Source organism: Oncorhynchus gorbuscha, unplaced genomic scaffold (genome assembly GCF_021184085.1).
Source record: "Oncorhynchus gorbuscha isolate QuinsamMale2020 ecotype Even-year unplaced genomic scaffold, OgorEven_v1.0 Un_scaffold_1403, whole genome shotgun sequence".
Lineage (NCBI taxonomy): Eukaryota > Metazoa > Chordata > Actinopteri > Salmoniformes > Salmonidae > Oncorhynchus > Oncorhynchus gorbuscha.
In genome coordinates, this window is record NW_025746189.1 from 30,909 (window position 1) to 49,669 (window position 18,761).

Genomic DNA, 18,761 nt, shown 5'->3' on the forward strand with positions numbered 1-18,761 from the left:
CACAGGAGAGACTCCTTACGTCTGCTCTGACTGTGGAAAATTCTTCACAAAATCAACTCATCTAAAAGTTCATCAGAGAACACACACAGGAGAGAAGCCGTACGCCTGTTCTGACTGTGGAAAGTGCTTCAAGACATCAAATGAGCTAAAAGTTCACCAGAGAACACACACAGGAGAGAAGCCTTACGTCTGTTCTGCCTGTGGAAAGTGCTTCAAGACATCAACTCATCTAAAAGTTCATCAGAGAACACATACAGGAGAAAAGCCTTACTCCTGTTCTGACTGTGGTTTAAGTTTCTCTCGACTGGATACCTTAAAAAAACATCAACATATACATGGAGAGAAACCATACTCCTGCTCTGCCTTTGTAAAATGCTTCAAAACAGCAACTGAGCTAAAAGTTCATCAGAGAACACACTCATGAGAGAAGCATGCTTACATCTGCTCTGACTTTTGGTTGAGTTTCTCTCACCATAGCAACTTAACACACCAATGTATACACACAGGGGAGAAGCCTTACTCCTGCTCTGTTGAGGTTTGGGCGTGTAAGTTAAATGTCTAGCCAAAGGCTGTGTGTTTGAATCTCATCAAGGAGGACTTTAGCATTTTAGCTAACTAAGCAACTTTGCAACTACTTACTACTTTTTATCTATGTTAGCATGTTAGCTTAACATGCAACTACTTAGCATGTTAGCTACCCTTTCTCCTAAACCCATTTAACTCTATCTTAAACCCCTCACCCCTAACCAAGCTAACGTCAGCAACAACAAATTGGAATTCGTAACATATCATACATATTACAAGTTCGTAGCATATTGTATGAATAGCAATGCGTAAAATAACGTAAGAATTGTCATTCGTAACATACGATACATCCTATAAGTCGTATTATACTGAACAACAATCTAAATACAACGATTTCAAATATTTACAGTTCGTATAAGGAAATCAGGCAATTGAAATAAATCAGGCTCTAATCTATGTATTTCACATGACTGGGCAGGGGCTCAGCCATGGGTGGGACTTGGGAGGGCATAGACCCACTTGGGAGCCAGGCCCAGCCAATCAGCATGAGTTTTTCCCCACAAAAGGTTTTTATTACAGACTGAAATACTACTCAGCCCCCCGCCCCCCCTCCTCCTCAGACAATCTTGAAGGTGAAGAGGTCCTGGGCTGATGTGGTTACATGTGATCTGCAGTTGTGAGGCCGGTTGGATGTACTGCCAAATTCTCCAAAAGGACGTGAGAGGTTGCTTATGGTAGAGATATAAATATTGAGTTATTTGGCTATGGTGGACGTTCCTGCAGTCATCATGACAATTGCATATTCCCTAAACTTGAGACATCTGTGACATTGATGTTGTGTGGCCATTTATTGTCCCCCAGCACAAGGTGCACCTGTGTAATGACCATGCAGTTTTATCAGCATCTTGATATGCTACACCTGTCAGGTGGATGGATTATCTTGACAAAGGCTGAAATGCTCACTTACAGAGATATAAACAAAGTTGTGCACAACATTTGAGAGAAATTATGTTTTTGTGCATATGGAACATTGCTGGAATTTTTATTTCACCTCATGAAACCAACTCTTTACATGTTTAGTTTATATTTTAGTTAAGTTTTTATTGGTAGGCCAATGTAATATAACCTAACATACTAAATGGAGTGGCACGGAAGTTTTTGTAATACATAATACGTTTTGCTCTGAGACCAAGTTGTCCCTCTGCAGTATTCTGTGGGAAGGAGCCACTTTTTTATTGAACCTTTATTTAACTAGCCAAGTCAGTTAAGAACAAAATCTTAATTACAATGATGGCCAAGGAACAGTGGGTAAACTGCCTTGTTCAGAGGCAGAACAACAGATTTACTTTGTCAGCTCAGGGTTTTGATCTTGCAACCTTTTGGTTACTGCCCCAACGCTCTAACCACAAGTCTACCTTCCGCCCCTAACATGTATCAGATAGAGATGGTGTGATGATCACTTTTCACCACTAGTTTGGGGGGATTATTTTACAACTTTATTTAATGATACACAGTTTATGAAATTAATACATGTGTTTATTAATTGTCTTTAAAACTAGATGAGTTATTTTAGTTACTAATCAAGAATGTGTTTGGATAACTGCATTGATGCAAACTTTATTGATCCGCCAATGAAAAATAAAGTTACTTTAGTTTAGTATGAATATGTGACTGGTTCAATTCAGTTCTTCTTCTCAGTATGAATGGTTCTTTAGTATTCAGTTCTTCATATTAGATCTGACAGTATGAATGGTTCTTATGGTTGTATTCAGTTCTTCATATTAGATCTGACAGTATGAATGGTTCTTATGGGCTGAGTGCCTGGAGTGTTTTTGTATGACTACAGTCAGGAGTTCTCTCTGACCCTGTGACGTCACCAGCACATTAATTACAGGTGAGACCATCACATATCACAGTAAATACATTTATCTTCCTCAATTAGTCAGTGAAACATTATTATTTGTATTATTATTATTGTATTTTTACTTTGCACATTTTATTTTGAGTCTCTGATCCACCTCTACGCAGACGACACCATTCTGTATACTTCTGGCCCTTCTTTGGACACTGTGTTAACAACCCTCCAGACGAGCTTCAATGCCATACAACTCTCCTTCCGTGGCCTCCAATTGCTCTTAAATACAAGTAAAACTAAATGCATGCTCTTCAACCGATCGCTGCCTACACCTGCACGCAAGTCCAAAATCACTACTCTGTACGGTTCTGACATAGAATATGTGGACAACTACAAATACCTAGGTGTCTGGTTAGACTGTAAACTCTCCTTCCAGACTCACATCAAACATCTCCAATCCAAAGTTAAATCTATAATTGGCTTTCTATTTCGCAACAAAGCATCCTTCACTCATGCTGCCAAACATACCGTTGTAAAACTGACCATCCTACCGATCCTCGACTTCGGCGATGTCATTTACAAAATAGCCTCCTACTCAATAAATTGGATGCAGTCTATCACAATGCAATCTGTTTTGTCAGCAAAGCCCCATATACTACCCACCACTGCGACCTGTATGCTCTCGTTGGCTGGCCCTCCTTCATACTCATCACCAATCCCACTGGCTCCAAGTCATCTAAAAGACCCTGCTAGGTAAAGTCCCAACTTATCTCAGCTCGCTGGTCACTATAGCAGCACCCACCTGTAGCACGCACTCCAGCAGGTTTATCTCTCTGGTCACCCCCAAAACCAATTCTTCCTTTAGCCGCCTCTCCTTCCAGTTCTCTAGCGCCAATGACTGGACGAACTACAAAAATCTCTGAAACTGGAAACACTTATCTCCCTCACTAACTTTAAGCACCAGCTGTCAGAGCTGTTTTATTTTGCTCCTTTGCACCCCATTATTTCTATCTCTACTTTGCACATTCTTCCACTGCAAATATACCATCAGTGTTTATTTATTTATACTTACTTGTTATATTGTATTTACTTTGCCACCATGGCCTTTTTTGCCTTTACCTCCCTTATCTCACCTCATTTGCTCACATTGTAAATAGACTTATTTTTCTACTGTATTATTGACTGTATGTTTGTTTTACTCCATGCGTAACTCTGTGTTGTTGTATGTGTCGAACTGCTTTGCTTTATCTTGGCCAGGTCGCAATTGGAAATGAGAACTTGTTCTCAACTTGCCTACCTGGTTAAATAAAGGTAAAATAAAAATAAATATTTTAAATATTTATAATATAAATATTCAATCACGGCCTGATGTGATTCAGCCTGAATTCGAACCAGGGACTGTAGTGATGTCTCTTGCACCGAGATGCAGTTTCTTAGACAGCTGCGCCACTCAGGGGCCCTTAGAAGGTTTGCGCCCAACGTGGGGCAGGAGTTTGACAGCACAAGCGGGGAGCCCAGCCAACAGAGATTTGAGAAATGTTTTGGTATTCTTCCCCAGATCTGTGCCTCGCCACAAACCTGTCTCAGACCTCGACGGACAATTTCTTTGACCTCATTGCTTGGTTTTGCTCTGACATGCACTGTCAACTGTGGGACTTTATATAGACAGGTGTGTTCCTTTTCCAATCATGTCCAATCATTTGAATTTACCACAGGTGGTAAATCCAGTCAAGTTGTAGAAACATCTCAAGAATGATCAATGGAAACAGGATGATTTGGCATCAATTTTCTCAGGGCAAAGGGTCTGAATACTTATGCAAATAAGGTATTCATTTGAATACATTTGCTTAAAAATGTGCTTTGTCATTATGGGTTATTGGGGTAAAAAAATGCATTTAATCAATTTTCGAAAAAGGCTGTGACTTATAATGCCCTGTATATGCTTCAAACTACACATTTAAGGAACTGAAGTGATAAACACAATGTCATAATGGAAATGCATGTCCAATGGTTATCTCTGTATTAGTATTATCCACATTAAAACACCTAGGTAGAGCAGTGGTTATCTCGGTATTAGTATTATCTCTGTATTACCCACATTAAAACACAGAGGTAGAGCAGTGGTTCTCTCTGTATTAGTATTATCTCTGTATTACCCACATTATTAAAACAGTCAGTAAACGTCGGCAAAAAAAGCGGAATTAAATTGTTGCCTGTAGCACATTTAAAGGCACCAATGTTCTGGATAACATGAACACAGCCTAACCAGCTCTGCTAAGGCGAGTAAAATGGTCAGAGTTCTCTCATTTGTACTGAAAGTAGCTAGCAAGCCAGCCAATGTTAACCAGTTATCTTGGATGCTTGACTGCCGTTGTGAGGTCAGAACGCTTGAATCAACCCTCCTCCTCCGCCAGAGCGTCCAGTGTGGCTCTGAACGCTCCGAGAGCGATACGAACTGACAGTCTGACAACGCTCTGAATTTACGAACGACCAAGCGCACTCTGGCACTCCAGATTCAATTTAAGATCACATCCATAATTTACAAACAAAGCATTTGTGTTTAGTGAGTCCGCCAGATCAGATACAGTAGGGATGCGTGAATTGAACAATTTTCCTGTCCTGCTAATCATTCAAAATGTAACAAGTACTTTTGGGTGTCAGGGAACGTGTATGGAGTTGAAAGTACATTTATTTTCTTTAGGAATGTAGTGGAGTAAAAGTAGAAGTTGTCAAAAGTAAAGTACAGATACCCCCAAAAACTCCTATTGTAGCACTTAAAAGACTTGTACTTGAGTACTTTACACCACTGATTGCAGGGAATAGTGACCGAATATATTCTTCCCTTCGAGGCCCATGAGACTGTGTAGGGATGTGATTTGAATAGGACTTTGACTGAAGATATTCCTCCCTTCGAGGCCCATGAGACTATGTAGGGATGTGATTTGAATAGGACTTTGACTGAAGATATTCCTCCCTACGAGGCCCATGAGACTGTGTAGGGATGTGATTTGAATAGGACTTTGACTGAAGATATTCCTCCCTTCGAGGCCCATGAGACTGTGTAGGGATGTGATTTGAATAGAACTTTGACTGAAGATATTCCTCCCTACGAGGCCCATGAGACTGTGTAGGGATGTGATTTGAATAGGACTTTGACTGAAGATATTCCTCCCTACGAGGCCCATGAGACTATGTAGGGATGTGATTTGAATAGGACTTTGACTGAAGATATTCCTCCCTACGAGGCCCATGAGACTATGTAGGGATGTGATTTGAATAGGACTTTGACTGAAGGTGTTCCTCCCTACGAGGCCCATGAGACTATGTAGGGATGTGATTTGAATAGGACTTTGACTGAAGGTGTTCCTCCCTACGAGGCCCATGAGACTATGTAGGGATGTGATTTGAATAGGACTTTGACTGAAGATGTTCCTCCCTATGAGGCCCATGAGACTATGTAGGGATGTGATTTGAATAGGACTTTGACTGAAGATATTCCTCCCTACGAGGCCCATAAGACTATGTAGGGATGTGATTTGAATAGGACTTTGACTGAAGATATTCCTCCCTACGAGGCCCATGAGACTATGTAGGGATGTGATTTGAATAGGACTTTGACCTGAAGGATTTGGATGTTTTTGATCTATTTTTGTATTTTGTCTGATGTTGTCTACAGTTTACTAACCGTACAGGCGACCAGACACGTTATATTTGTGTAAATGTCAGTATATCAGAGAAGAAGATGACGCTGTTGTCATGTTGTAGTGGGGAACAGGAAGTTCCGGGTAGAAAACGACCGAACTGTGCTGTTATGGCGATAGGGGTTGTGTCCGTTTCAAATGTATTGTTGCAGGTAAGTAATAGCACGTTTAAACTTTCTAATGTCGAAGGAATATATCATATGCTAGGTAACAAATCAGTCAAGGTAGTATCTATCACGTTTGGTAAAGGTTCTAATGGTATGTGTTGTTTTGGGGTCAAACCGAGTGAGTGAAGAACGTGATTAAAATCGATTTTAAAAGTCACATAGCTAGACTTTGGGTTTGTCTGAGTGTATGTGCATAATTTAGTCAAAGTAATTTCATAAAGATTCCACTTATTTGAGTTCGTTTTTACATGCTCTTGGTTTTGTGTAAAATGTTGTTTATGAGCTGGTAAATAGCCTCGTCCGAACCGTCCTCTCGCGAGTTTACAAACACTGTTTCGTTAATGTAAGCTCGCGAGATCAGGATGGTTCAGACGAGGCAAGTCAAATGGCGGCTTCAACGGTTTCGGTCATCTTTCTTGGAGTTTGTTCGTGGTGAAATGGCGACGTGATTGAGTGTCAAAATAGAGGGAAGCTAACTGAAGTCATCCTTCACAATTTGGAGAGAGAGGCCAACTGCGTGGAATGGCGTCGATTAATGCGGATGAATGGGAGCACGTATCAAACCCATTCCACGGAGGACCAAGTGTCTGCGGGTTTTCGCTCCACCCTTGTACTTGATTAATGAATTAAGGTCAATAATTAGTGAGGAACTCTCCTCATCTGATTGTCTATGTTTTCATTGAAATTGTAAAATGAAACCCGCTGAGACTCGGCCCTCAATGGAATGAGTTTGACACTCCTGAAACAATGGAAATTGAGAGTTTGAGAAGCAACAGCTGTGCTGGAATGCGATCAATGTGGGGGACAGTTCTGATGATATGGAGCAGGAGGATGAGGGCCTAGTATGGGAATGGTCTGTAGTGCAAAGACATAAGAACAGAGATAATGATACTGGAAGCAGTGGTGCATGTAGTATAGAAACTCTAAAGAGGCCCACGGTAGAGTAATAATGTGTCACAGTAGAAAGTTGGGATAGTGTTTGAGGAGACCACAGGGCCTCATTTACACCCTATCTGATTAACCAAGGCCATAAAAGAGAGGTGAAGTTAAACTGGGCCGCATCCATGTAAATGAGAATGTGTTCTCAACTAGCCTACCTGGTTAAATAAAGGTGAAATAAAAAAATTGAAAATGGTTGATTGTTAGTATCTTGTGCTAGTCATTTTCAGCAAGTGAAGATTCTTCATTTGGAAAATGATAATGGGACGAAGCTCAGAAGCCATGACCCTGGGGCTGATGCTAAATTGAAGGGAGTAATCTCTGAGGTCCTAATATCTATGTCCATGGATGATATTTTAAAGAACGTGTGAAGGAGACAGTGGTTGAAGCCTAAAGGTTGATCAGTAGGAAAGAGGGTTAAAGAAAGGAACGTTTTTCAGTGCTGTTGAGGTGTTAGGTTTTGTCTGGAAAAGTACATAATAGGATTCCTTAGCTTCAATGTCAGAGAATTTGACCCAGCCTGATCAATCAACCAATCAAATGTATTTATAAAGCCCTTCTTACATCAGCTGATGTCACAAAGTGCTGTACAGAAACCCAGCCTAAAACCCCAAACAGCAAGCAATGCAGGTGTAGAAGTACAGTGGCTAGGAAAAACTCCCTAGAAAGGCCAGAACCTAGGAAGAAACCTTGAGGAACCAGGCTATGAGGGGTGGCCAGTCTTCTTCTGGCTGTGCTGGGTGGAGATTATAACAGAACATGGCCATAAGGTTGCAACAGGTCAGCACCTCAGGAGTTAATGTCAGTTGGCTTTTCATAGCCGATCATTGAGAGTATCTCTACTGCTCCTGCTTTCTCTAGAGAGTTGAAAACAGCAGGCCTGGGACAGGTAGCACGTCCGGTGAACAGGTCAGGGTTCCATAGCAGAACAGTTGAAACTGGAGCAGCAACCGTGAATCATCAGTGTTTTTAAATGCCAGAGAATGGGACATGTAGCTGTTGAGTGAAAAGATGTGCCAAGTGTGGTGGGGAACATGATTACAGTGAATGTTAGAGCAATGTGATGGTTAAGTGTTGCAATTGTGCGTAGGACAGACAGAGCAGCATTTGGTGGATGCCAGGTGCAGAGAGATGCTCAGATATATAGAATCCGTCATGATGTATCATATGCAGAGGCTGTAAGACAGACTGGTGGAACTACACTGCAGACTGATGGAGCTTCCATGGCTGGTCCCATAGTAAGAGGACCTACTGTCAGACTGATGGAGCTTCCATGGCTGGTCCTGTAGTAAGAGGACCTACTGTCAGACTGATGGAGCTTCCATGGCTGGTCCTGTAGTAAGAGGACCTACTGTCAGAACTCTAATCCTAACATGGTTTGAGGCCTGTTCAGAAATCTTGTGCCCATAAATATGCTGTGACAAAGGATACTTTAATAGTGAATCAAATTTACTTCATAGCATTCATATGTAAGCTTATCAACAACTTGGATTGTGTAAAGCAGAAATACCAGGTTTAAAGTTATCTTGTAAACTGCAGCAGAGTTGTTGGGGGTAACAGATGTTACTGTCGGTATGGTTTTTGATAAGCTGGATAACTTGGGGGTGGATTGTCTCAACATGATATAAACCTCAATGTTTGCTAACATAGAAAGGGATATATTGATATAGTTTATTGGGGGGTGTGGGAGGGTTTTTTTGGGGGAAGGGGAGGGTGTGGTAGAAGTTAATAGGGATTTCTTGGTTTATTTTCTTAGTACTGAATTAGACAGACATGCACCTTAAAGGTTTGTTTGTGGACCTCCATGATACCACAGGAGGTCTGCATCAATGGACTTCAGTGCAGGTAGTGCCTCATCAGAGAGAGAACATTTCAGTTGCTCTACAGTTTTGAAGCCGAGTGTAATGATTATCAGTTTTTTACATGTGTACTAATAGTCAGACACTGATCATTCTTACTATGGTGTCAACAGGAAATAGCATTGTTTTTTTGTGAGTGAAATAATACAGGGAAGACAGGGTTATTCATAAAAATTGTACATAGTACCTCCTAAATCATACTGCAATCTTGTACTAAAATGGTTTTTGCGTCATTTATGCATTTATGTTGTGCAATTTAAAATGTGTACTTTGTCTAATGTGAATGTTTTGTCAAGGATTATCTACCAGATCTACTGAAATGAGATAATTGAACAAGAAAAAAAGAGGGAGAAAAAACAAAATATATTATTACAGAATAAAGTTCCAGAACTGTCAAGAAAAATACTTTTGTGTCCGTTCGTCTTTATTACTACAGACAGACTCAGATTAAGTCTGAGGCCGTTAACAAACAGTGAGGACAAACCCAGCCTGCTTCTCTCCTTCCACACTGAGTCCAAACCTACAGTCACTGGGTCCTGATTGTGACAGTGGACCCCAGTTTGCACTGCAGGATCCAGAGATGGCATCAGTGAAGCTGGAAGACTGCAGTCAAACACTGGAGCTGAATGTCAACATTAAAGATGAAGAAGAGGAGGAGGAGATTGGTACATCTGTTAGTCATGGTAAGAGAAAGCTCTATCTACATTGCATTCAGAAATTCAGACCCCTTGACTCTTTCCACAATTTGATATGTTAGTCTTATTCTGAAATGGATTAAATTGTCGTTTTCATCAATCTACACAATGCCCCATAATTCCAAAGCAAAAACAGGTTTTTAGAAATGTTTGCAAATGTAATGTTGAACCCCTTTTGGCAGAGATTACAGCCTCTTCTTGGGTATGACGCTACAAGCTTGGCACACCTGTATTTGGGGAGTTTCTCCCATTCTTTGTCAGGTTGGATGGGGAGTGTCACTGCACAGCTATTTTAAGGTCTCTCCAGAGATGTTCGATTGGGTTCAAGTCCGGCCTCTGGCTGGGCCACTCAAGGACATTCAGATACTTGTCCCGAAGCCACTCCTGCATTGTCTTGGCTGCGTGCTTAGGGTCGTTGTCCTGTTGGAAGTCTGAGGTCCCGAGTGCTCTGGAACCGGTTTTATATCAAGGATCTCAATGTTCTTTTCTCCGATCATCTTGCCCTCAATCCTGACTAGCCTCCCAGTCCCTGTCACCACCATGCTTTACCGTAGGGATGGTATTGGCCAGGTGATGAGCGGTGCCTTGTTTCCTCCAGATGTGATGCTTGGCATTCAGGCCAAAGAGTTTAAACTTGGTTTAATCAGACCAGAGAATCTTCTTTCTCATGGTCTTCATCTTTTAGGTGCCTTTTGGCAAACCTCAAGCGGGCTGTCATGTGTCTTTTACTGAGGAGTGGCTTCAGTCTGGCCACTCTACCATAAAGCCCTGACTGATGGAGTGCTGCAGAGATTGTTGTCCTTTTTTAAGGTTCTTCCACCTCCCCAGAGGAACTCTGGAGCTCTGTCAGAGTGATCATTAGCTTCTTCGTCACCTCCCTGACCAAGGCCCTTCTCTCCCAATTGCTCAGTTTGGCTGGGTGGCCAGCTCTAGGAAGAGTCTTGGTGTTTCAAAACTAATTATATTTAAGAGTGATGGAAGCCACTGTGTTCTTGGGGACCTTCAATGTTGCATAAATGTTTTGGTACCCATCCCCTGATCTGTGGCATGACACAATCCTGTCTACGGAAAATTCCTTGAACCTCATGGCTTGGTTTTTGCTCTAACATGCACCTTTATATAGACTGGTGTGAGCCTTTCCAAATCATGTCCAACCAATTTAATTTACCATAAGTGGACTCCAATTAAGTTGTAGAAACGGCTCAAGGATGATCAGTGGAAACAGAATGCACCTGAGCCCAATTTTGAGTCTCATAGCAAAGGGTCTGAATGCTTACATAAGGTATTTCTGTTTTTTTGTACATTTAATACATTTGCAAACATTTTCTAAACCTGTTTTCGCTTTGACATTATGGGGTATTCTGTGTGAGTATTTTTTGTTGTATTTAATCTATTTAAAAACTAAGGCTGTAACGTGTGGAAAAAGTAAAGGGGTCTGAATACTGTCCGAATGCACTTTAAGTTGGGACTTGCGCTACTAAGGCACATGACGACACAAACACGTTTCGTGAAAGTAATGATGTTTTTGTTTGCTTATTATGGACAAGAGAACATTTTTATTTGTCAAACGGCAGTCGAGCATCGATCACCATGTCACCAGATTAAGACCCTCGATATTTATTGGACCGGAGTATCAAGATAACCTTGCACTTTCACCAAGCTGTGAAGTGAATCATGTTATTTAATCTGTAATAAACTGCGTGGTTTTCTGAGCGGTAGTGGGAGGACCACACACCGTATCATCGCGTGACTCCCATGTTTGCATTCAATTTGGGTGGACGAAACAGGAACTTCCGGGCAGGCGCACGCCATTCTTAAGAATAAAGAAATCGCTAGAACTCTAATGTTAATATGCTAACTTTTGTCTCCGTTTTAAGTGTACGGCTACAGGTATGTAATAGCGTGTTCAAACTTTCGAAAGAATTTGTCATAGCATACCAGGTAACCAATCGGTGTCATCACGTTTGGTAAAGGTTTTAATTGTGACTTTATGTCTTGTTTTTCTGTCAAACCGAGTGAGTGAAGAACGTGCTATAACTATTTTACAAGTCACATAAGTTAGCTAGATACTTTGGGGTTGTCTGAGTGAATGTACGAGATCTCGTCAAGATCACGTCGTTTGACGTGTTATTGGTTTTGTATACACGTCATTGCGTCAACGGACTTCAGTGCAAGCAGTGCGGGTGCATGAGCGAAGGAGACAATTTCACTGTTGCGCTACTGTGTGTGTGTGTGTGTGTGTGTGTGTGTGTGTGTGTGTGTGTGTGTGTGTGTGTGTGTGTGTGTGTGTGTGTGTGTGTGTGTGTGTGTGTGTGTGTGTGTGTGTGTGTGTGTGTGTGTGTGTGAGTGAGTGTCCATATAAGTAATTAACAGGTCAATACAAGTTGTCTGAGTAGCCATTTGATTAACTCTTCAGCAGTCTGATGTCTTGGGGGTTGAAGCTGTTCAGGAGCCTTTTGGTCCCAGACTTGGCTTGGCGCTGAATGTATCAGTTGTCTTCATGTGTACTAATATTCAGACACATTCAGTTGTATCTATCTTTATCTTTAAATGTTGCTGTCGTGTGAACGGGAAATACAATTGGTTTCTGATTTAAAATTATACAGTGAAGACAAAGTTATAGTACATAGTGCTGCCTAAAACGCCGCAACCTTGTACTAAATGGTTTTTGAGTAATTTATTTTAATCGGGAGATTTATAGGTTAAGTGCACCAACGTTGTGTAATATAAAGTGCAATTTGTCTAATGTGAAATTATGTAATGTTTTGTCAATGCTTAGCTACCTGATCTATTGAAATTAGATCATTTTGATATTATAGATTTTTAGAGAATAAAGAAAGTGCCGGAAATGTCAAGACTAACTTTTTTATGTCCGGTTCTCCTTATTACTACAGACCGACTCAGATTAAGTCTGAGGCCGTTAACATCAACCGTGAGGACAGACCCAGCCTGCCTCTCTCCGTCCACACCGAGTGAAAACCTACAGTCACTGGGTCCTGATTGTGACAGTGGAGCCCAGTTTGCACTGCAGGATCCAGAGATGGCATCAGTGAAGATGGAAGACTGCAGTCAAACACTGGAGCTGAATGTCAACATTAAAGATGAGGAGGAGAAGTTTAGGACAACTAGTCATGGTAAGAGCTGGTTCTATCCATAAGTTATGACCCAGTCTATTGCTAGGTTGAATTCTGTAATTCTGACATCACACATCCCTGAATAACTCAAGACTTCACAGCGAAGCAACGTTTAAAAAAACTTGTAATGCCTGCCGATGCCCACACATTGTCTCAAGAACGTTGAACATTTTTAATACCCTCAATCATCAAGTTAGATATGCCTAATTTCAAAATAGGCCATGGCACCATCACTGTCAATATTGAATTATAATTCTTCACGTTTTACCAGTGAAATGACCGAGCTGCGTCTGCATGCCAATCGTTTGATCTCAATCAATTTCCTGAAAATATGCATTTAAATCTTCTTGAATTACTGTTTGGTGAGCAAATTAGAGCAGATGGTGTTAAATTCTATAGACTTCCTGTATTTTGTTTTAATCAAAGCACATTCTGCCTAATGGCGCGCTGTTGAGTTTGGGATGATTCAGCAAACCATCGTAAAATCTCCTAAGAAATTAGGTGTTGTTTTTGTAACTATAATGTTATGCTATAATATTTGGCTATGTGGACTACTAATTAAATAAAGGTTCATAATAATAATTGTTAGGCTCTCCATGAGCATTAGCTGCTACTTCACTCAATCCTGTTTTTAAAAAGTCTCCCTGTGTGACATTCCTTGAGACCAACCTGAAATGTTTCCTTGGCCAAATATTCCCAGATTTTCATAAAAACAGCCAAACATGTTCTCTCGTTTCTGCGTCACCAAATGTTGCGCAGGGCAAAAGAGTAGACTAGGAAAGCATCCATCACTAGTTTGGTGCAGCAGATTGCAGCGGTGTAGTGCCTCGAGCAAAGAGCCGCCACAATGGTGTTTGTAAAGTTAGATCAATGTCTTGGACGATCACCTAATGATTAACTTGGCAAGTCAGTTAAGAACAATTCTTATTTACAATGACTGCCTTCCGGGTAACAGTGGGTTAACTGCCTTTTTCAGGGGCAGAACAACAGATTTTTACCTTGTCAGCTCAGGGACTCGATCCAGCTACCTTTCGGTTACTGGCCCAACGCTCTAACCACTAGGCTACCTGCTGCCACTTATATGAACTGTAACTCAGAAAAATTGTTGCCTTATATTTATGTACAATAAACATACAAGAAGCTGGAGAAGAGCGACAAAATGAGGTAAATATCCCTATTAGACTGAAAGATGATGGAATTTCATCAAACTTATGAGCTCCCGAGTGGTGCAGCGGTCTCAGGCACTGCATCTCAGTGCTAGAGGCATCACAACAGATACCCTGGTTAGATTCCAGGCTATATCACAACTGGCCATAATTGGGAGTCCCATAGGGCGGCGCACAATTGGCCAAGTGTCGTCCGGGTTTGGCCGGTGTAGGCCGTCATTGTAAATAATAATTGGTTCTTAAAGGACTTGCCTGGTTAAATATATTACTTTAATTTTAATGTTATTACATATATATATGGACATCAGTCAATTTAAATGAATTAGGCCCTAACCTGTAGATTTCACATGACTGTGCAGGGGTGCAGCCATGGGTGGGCCTTGGAAGGCATAGCCACACTTGGCAGCCAGACCCACCTCAGGTCCTGGGCTGAAGTTGTTACACGTGGCCTAGGATTGTGAGGCCGGTTGCACATACTGCCAACTACTCTAATAGGACGTTGGAGGCAGCTTAGTTTATTTTATTTTTACAGGGACAGTGCACATTAATCAACGTTTCAGTAAAAGTGCCGGTTTTAGCCAGCCGGCTAATTTTCAACCGCAGTCCCAGGCAGGTTATTAAAAACAATTACAATATAGACAATAGCACCATAGAACAAGCAAGACATAGCAACATAGGACAAGCAAGACATAGCATACAGACAGAGCAACATAGAACAAAAAGCAGCAAAACATGGTAGAGAAATGAACATTCAATTCTTTGGCAACCGCTCTGGTGGACATTCCTGCAGTCAGCATGCCAATTGCACACTCCCTCAACTTGAGACAACTATGGTGTGTGACAAAACTGTACATTTTAAAGTGTCTTTTTATTGTCCCCAGCACAAGGTGCAACTGTGTAATGATGCCATTTAATCAGCTTCTTGATATGCCACACCTGTCAGGTCGATGGATTTATCTTGGTAAAGTGGAAATGCTCACTAACAGGGATATAAACATATTTGTGCGCACAATTTGAGAGAAATAAGCTTTTCTTGTATTGGAATTTTTTTATTTATTTTTTATTTCAGCTCATGAAACATAGGACCAACACCTTTACATGTTGCATTTATATATATTTTTCAGTGTAGTTAGACAATACTGTCCTCTCCATGTTCAGCGGAATTTAGCATGAAAAGGATTTGAGAAATAGCATCTAGGCCTACGTCTCGTTTTGCGCTGCACAGAATATCAGATCTCAACAACGATTGGAGAAGTGTTGAACATAACCAGTAGACTACCACATCCTGATTTCTATCGGATACATATATATTTATTTTTATATTTATCTAGTTGTAGAAACATCTCAAGGATGATCAATTGAAACAGGATGCACCTGAGCTCAATTCAAAAGTTGGTTGTCACTTAACCTCTCTGGTACAAGTGAGACGGTAGCGTCCCACCTCGACAACAGCCAGTGAAATTGCAGGGCGCCAAATTCAAAACAGAAATCCTATAATTAAAATTCCTCAAACATAGAACTATTATACACCATTTTAAAGATAAACTTATTGTAAATCCAGCCACAGTGTCTGATTTCAAATAGGCTTTACGGAAGCACACCAAATGATTATCTTCGGTCAGCACCGAGTCACAGAAAACAAGACAGCCATTTTCCAGCCAAGGAGAGAGCTCACAAAAGTCAGAAATGGCATTAAAATGAATCACTAACCTTTGATGATCTTCATCAGATGGCACTCATAGGACTTCGTGTTACACAATACATGTATGTTTTGTTTGATAAAGTTCATATTTATATCCAAAAATCTCAGTTTACATTGGTGCGTTTTGTTCAGAAATGCATTGTCTCAAACAAACATCCGGTGAAAGTGCAAAGAGCCACATCAAATTACAGAAATGTACATTTTGCGATTATTTTAGGTCAGCACCTAGCCACAGAAACCTATACAGCCATTTTCCAGCCAAGTAGAGGGCTCACAAAAGTCAGAAATAGCATTAACTGCCTTGTTCAGAGGCAGAACGACAGATTTTGACCTTGTCTGCTGGGGGATTCGATCTTGCAACCTTTCGGTTGCTCTAACCAAAAGGCTACCTGTCACTCGGTATAGCCAGAAGAGGACTGGTCACCACTCTGAGCCTGGTTCCTCACTAGGTTTCTTCCTAGGTTCCTGCTTTCTAGGGATTTATTTTGTGGTCACTGTGCTTCTACATCTGCATTGCTTGCTCTTTGGGGATTTTAGGCTGGGTTTCTGTTAATCACTTTGTGAAAACTACTGATGTAAAAAGGGCTAAATAAAATACTTTTGACATGTATATCACACCAACTGACTGGTTTTTCTGATGTTCACACAGGAGACCATGTTGAGACATTCTCTACATCCAGAGAGCAACAGCAGGAAGATCACAGGTCTACGAGGTCTCACCACTGCCCACATTGTGAAGAGATTTTCCCATTTCTATCAAAGCTAAAAATACACCTAAAAATACACACAGGAGAGAAGCCTTACTCCTGCTCTGACTGTGAAAAATGCTTCAAAACATCAACGGTGCTAAAACTTCATCAGAGAACACACACAGGAGAGAAGCCTTACTCCTGCTCTGACTGTGGAAAATGCTTCAAAACATCAACTCAGCTAAAAGTTCATCAGAGAACACACACAGGAGAGAGGCCTTTCTTCTGCCCTGACTGTGGAACTAGTTTCTCTCAACTTTCCCACTTAAAAACACATGAACGTATACATACAGGGGAGAAGCCTTATTACTGCCCTGACTGTGGAAAACGTTTTAAAACATCAACTGAGCTAAAAGTTCATCAAAGAACACATACAGGAGAGAAGCCTTACGTCTGCTCTGACTGTGGAAAATGCTTCACAACATCAACTGATCTAAAAGTTCATCAGAGAACACACACAGGAGAGAAGCCTTATTCCTGCTCTGACTGTGGAAAGAGTTTTTCTCACCAGTGCAACTTAAAAACACATCAACGTATACATTAAGGGAAAAACCACATCAGTTCTCTCAGACCAGCTATGATTAAAGTCACTCCATCACTTCATTCTCATCTCATAAAGGAAGTGGTAACGTTGAATGAAGCTTAGAACACTATTGTAATCTTATTGTTTCTCACTGTGAGAGAACTGTCCAGTGGAAAGGAAGAGTTCTAGAATGTTAGCCTCTTTACTTTACTGATTAGTGTGCTCCTTTAGTTTTGGTGTGCTTTGTTAGATTCTACTGTAAACATATTGAGATGACCTTGAATTTTCCTGTAGTGTTTAATACCCTCTGTGAGGCTTCTCATTTTGAAAACAAACACAGGCTGTGTTTGAATACTCATACTAACCACACTATTTGTGACGTGGAGTATATAGTATGCTTATTGGTCATAGTATGGATATAGTTAGCATGCAATTCGCCAAAATACGAAGTATACACACAAAGGACACTTTCTGTACTTTTAGGGCCCATAATGCAATTCTTCAAAAAAAAGGGGGGGGGTCGCTGTTCTTACGAACTGCATCGCATTCACGTGTTCAGATTTGAAGAAAAAGGGGGAAAATATGCAGCCAAAGTCCGAAGAGAGTGAATACAAATAATTTATTTAACTAATTATGACAAATGTTGAGCAATGTAATTAAGTAATGACTTTTCTAATAAGTTACGTTACACTTTATGTTGGCTGACAATTTGTTATACGCTGTTCTTACGAACTGCATCGCATTACAGCAGTATGTACTGGTATGTTAGCTACGCTATCCTTAGGAACTGCATCGCATTACAGCAGTATGTACTGGTATGTTAGCTACGCTATCCTTAGGAACTGCATCGCATTACAGCAGTATGTACTGGTATGTTAGCTAACGTGAGTTGGATACTAATATTGTTACATGGAACTTGCCAGGCAGTATATTAACTAACTAACCATCATTTACAGACTTGATTGTTCACATCATTCTATGCTGTAGTCATTGTGCGTTTCAATGGACATTGTTAATTCTGGCGATCTACTCCGATTTCAGAACACTCTTGCGCAGAATGACTGATGAATTTACGAACGCTCAACACCTGTTGAATATAGCGGTGTCAGTAAACGTCTACAAAAGAAAGCCTAATAAATTATTACCAGTAGTCACCAACGCTCTGGATTACATGAAAACAGTCTAACCAGTTCTGCTATGGTCAGTGAGGTGTTCTCTCATTTGTGTCTGGAAGTAGCTAGCAAACGTTAGCCAGTTAGCTTGGGTGCTTGACTGCCGTTGAATGCTTGAATCAACCCTCCTCCTCGGCCAGAGCGTCCAGTGTGCGCTCTGAACGCTCCAAGAGCGAAACGCTCTGAATTTATAAGTCCAGAGCGCACTCTGGCACTCCAGATTGAATTTACAAACACACCTGAAATCTTCAAATGTTTAGCTAGTTATTTGTTATGCTAGCAAGAGGTTGCAAAGCAACAGCATCCGGAAGACAGGCAATGCTCTCGTACGCTCGACTGAAACGATACCGTTCGTTTACAGTATACTAAAATTAACTCTAGTTTGTAGTATATACTCATTTTGTATACAGTATGTTAGTATGGGTATTCGAACACAGCTATAGTCTGCCAGTTGACTGGGTGTTACTGCTTCCCTCTCAGTCTGGTCTGACTCTGTGTCTGTTTGGGAGAGTTTCTCTACAGTTTTACTGTTTTTACTTGTATTTATTCAGGTCTTAGTTGCTATGGTGCCCTG